Source organism: Mustela nivalis, assembly GCF_964662115.1.
Source record: "Mustela nivalis genome assembly, contig: HAP1_SCAFFOLD_63, whole genome shotgun sequence".
Lineage (NCBI taxonomy): Eukaryota > Metazoa > Chordata > Mammalia > Carnivora > Mustelidae > Mustela > Mustela nivalis.
The window spans coordinates 82241-86352 of record NW_028136532.1 but is presented as its reverse complement, the minus strand read 5'-3'; positions in this window follow the sequence as shown (position 1 = coordinate 86352).

Here is a 4112-nt window from a genome sequence, read left to right as displayed (position 1 = left end):
CGAACTCAACTCGTCTCCACAAGGAAACCTGTGCATGGGAGCCATGTCCAAAGCTTAGGAGAGTAGTTCAGGGTCCGGTGCCACCGCCCCATTCCAAGGCCATCATGGACACAAAAACACATTAGGACCCATCCTCAGGAAAGTCCATTTCAACTCAGCCACCCCGGTTGCTCCGGCAGAGCCATCAGATCTAAACTGTCTTGTTGCTAGGAGACAATTGGAATGTGAGGCGGGCTTCCCAGGCATCCATCCGCGAACGGTGCTCTGGAGTCATTCCATATGGGATGTCCTGGAGATGTCCAACAGGTTTCAATTGTCCCGCAGAAGGAATCCTTGAAGGGGGCATCCCACAACTCCCAAAGTGGGAAAACCTCAATGGCCTCGAAATTCCGCTCCCTTCATGAAGCGGCCGTCATGCACAGAAACTCCAACCTGAGCCAACGTCTGATCCTCGCCCTGACTTCAGATGCATGAGATATTGGTTCAGATCTGCAGGGGGTACCTGCCGTGCCCTCGCCCTGAAACCCAAGTCTAGCTTGTCTTCTCAAACTTCCATCCTCACACTCCTGGCTCCGAAGCCCTCACGTTTGGCAATTCCGGACCCACAATGCAGCACTCTGCCTGCCCTCTAGAAAAAAAATTATTGCCTCATGAGCTGCCCAGGCACCTTAAATGAGGATCAACCTACACAGCACTCGACTTTACCCAAATTATATAGTCTAACCTGGGCACTAATGCACTGTCGAACACAACCTGAGCCCGGACCTCTTGACCAACACCCGGAAAGCTGACCACACACTGAGCACATAAAACCCGCCATGGCCTTAGGTCATCATCTCTTCCCTACCTCAGTTTTCTGGCTTCAGAACCGAGACCTTATCTCCAATCACTGCCCAGGGGTGAGTGTGATGCAGAAATCAGAACTCCTCCTTACCCATGGCAAGAACCCTTGTGGTTGGCACGTTGTCCAACGTTCAGTGTAGGAGAAACCAGCATTCACCCTGAGGCCCCGCCCATTCTTGAGTGCGACGAGGGCATAGACACGCATTGTGACCCTCAGCATGAGTCCTGTCCTCTATTAAATCCTCTCAGTGGCTGGACCATTAGATGTCATAATGGGCTTGACATGTCCCTAGGCCCCAATTTTTAACCAGATTTCTGATTGTCCAGTCGCCCCACCCCAGGGCTCTACACTGGAATCACTCATTTGGTGGGACACCTGAGGTTAAAAAAGAAAACAACAACAACAACAACAGCAAAAAAAAAAAAAAAAAAAAAGGACTTATTCCAGCCCACAGAATGACCCCAAACTCTTGGACGGGGCCAAACCACCAGAGAGTAAGAGTCGTCCATTTCCCATGAGGTCACCCCGAAATTCCACGACCATGAGTGACACGATATCCAGAGACAAAAACTTGAGCAGGAGCCTCACAGTCGCGCTTCTTTCAAATCCCGAAGAGACCTCCTCATGGTCTGTAGATCAGTCCTGCCATACCTATGACCCGAAACATAAGCCGAGTCTGTGTTTTCAGACAACTGTCCAAACAGCCCTGGCCTACACAACCTACAGGCTAAGGCCCCTGGAGCCAAACCTCAGGACTGTACTTGCCCTCTCCAAGGGAATTGTGTGTGCCCATTCCAATGGCCACAAGCCTTCTAATAGGATAAACCTCCAAATCCCTGATCCATTTCAATAGTGGTGGCTTCCCAGGAAAAACAGGGGCAATCTGAGCCCAACTGAGCACCTACCTGCACTCAGACCCATAGACAGATGTCCCCAGAGGTAAAAAGGAATGAACAGGCCCCTAGGCACTAATCAGATCCATTGCTTTGGTTTCCAGGCATCTCTCCTCAGAGGCCTGGATTTCAAAAGCAGCATATAGCTGTTTCTTGACTCACCCATCAGAAAACATCTCATCTACACATGGGAAACTTGCACGTTGGAGCTGTGTCAAAGCCTCTGTTTATGAGAACCCTTTAGGGCCCCAGTGCCACCGCTTCATTTCAAGGTCTCCATAGGCACAAAAGCACATTAGGACCCATCCCCAGGGGTGTCCATTTCAACTCAGCGTCCTCGGTTGCTCCCCACAGATCGAGGAGATCTATCCTGTCTTGTTGCTAGGAGACAATTGGAATGCGAGGTGGGCTACCCAGCCATCCATCCTTAGAACCCTGCTCAGAATCATTGGCTTGGAGTCAAACAACAGGTCTCAATTGTCCTGCACAAGACTCTCTGCAGTTTGGAGCGTCTCACAACTCCCAACATGGGAAAACCCCCATGGCCTCGTTATGTCCTTCCATTCATAAAGGGGCCATCAGGGACAGAAACTCCAACCTGAGCGATCGTCTGATCCCCGCCCTGACTTCAGATGCACGAGATCTCGATTCAGGTCTGTAGATTGTGCCTGCCATGGCCTCACCCAGAAACCTAAGCCTAGCTTGTATCTCAGACTTTTGTCGTCAGACTACTGGCCCACAAGCCCTCCAGTTTGGCAATCTAGAACAACAATGCAGCACTCTGCCTGCCCCCCAGAAGAAAAACATTGTCCTCTGGGGCTACCCAGTAACCCCAAATGAGGATCAACCTCCACCGACCTTGGCTGTACCCCAAATACATAAGCTTACCAGGGCACTAATACCCTTTCTGACACAGCCTGAGCCTGGACCCCCTGGCCCCTCCAGACAGCTCTCCGCACACTGAGCACATCGAGCCGCCATGGCCTTAGGACGTCATCTCTTCCCAACCTCGGTTTTCATGTTTCAGAACCTTGACCTTATCTCTAATCACTGCCCAGGGTTGAAGGTGATGCAGAAATCAGACTCCTTCCCCATGGCAAGAAACCTTGTGGTTGGCATGTTGTCCAACCTTCAGTGTAGTTGAAACCAGTGTGGCCCATGTGGTCCCGCCCATGCTCGCGGGCCACATTGGTCACAAACACACATTGTGACCCTCAGGCTGAGCCCAGTCCTCAAGTAAAGCTCCTCAGTTGCTGGATGAAGAGATAGCATATTGGGCTTGCAATGCCCCTAGGTCCCAATTTTTAACCATAGTTCGGGTTGTCCCTTCAGTCTTCCCCACGGCTTTGCTATGGAATTCCTCTTTTGGTGGGACACCTGAGGTAACAAAACTGACATGAGTCCTCCTATCTCACAGATTGACGAAAAGCAATTGGGAATCGGGCCAAATCCTCAGAGAGTTAGATTCGTCCATGGCCCATGAGGCTTCCCCGACATTCCACGGCCCTCGCTGATACAAAATCCAGAGACAAAAGCCTAAGCTAGCGCCTCAGACTCGCACTTTCTTCATATCCTAAAGAGATCTTCTAATGGTTTGTAGATCGGGCCTGCCATACCAACCTCCCCAAACCTAAGCTGAGTTTGTGTTTCCAGACTTCTGTCCTCAAAGTCTTGGGCCACACACCCTCCAGGCTGGGCCGCTGGAGCCACACATTAGGACTGTGCCTACCAATCCATGGGAATTCTCCCCATTCCATGGTCCAAAATCGTACAAATTAGGAGAAACCTCCAAAGTCCCTGAGGCCATCCCAATAGTATAGGTCGCCAGGAACAAACAAGGGCTGTCTGACACCAGCTGATAATCGACCTCCACTCATACCTTAGATGGATGTCCCCAGAGAAGAAGATTGAACCAGACAGGACCCTAGGCCATAATAGGATCCATTCCTTTGGGTTACAGGCATGTGTCCTCAAAAGCCTGATTCCAATACGAGCATAGGGGTTTTCCTGAGGCACCCATCCGAACTCAACTCGTCTCCACAAGGAAACCTGTGCATGGGAGCCATGTCCAAAGCTTAGGAGAGTACTTCAGGGTCCGGTGCCACCGCCCCATTCCAAGGCCATCATGGACACAAAAACACATTAGGACCCATCCTCAGGAAAGTCCATTTCAACTCAGCCACCCCGGTTGCTCCCGCAAAGCCATGAGATCTAAACTGTCTTGTTGCTAGGAGACAATTGGAATGCGAGACGGGCTTCCCAGGCATCCATCCGCGAACCGTGCTCTGGAGTCATTCCATATGGGATGTCCTGGAGATGTCCAACAGGTTTCAATTGTCCCGCAGAAGGAATCCTTGAAGGGGGCATCCCACAAC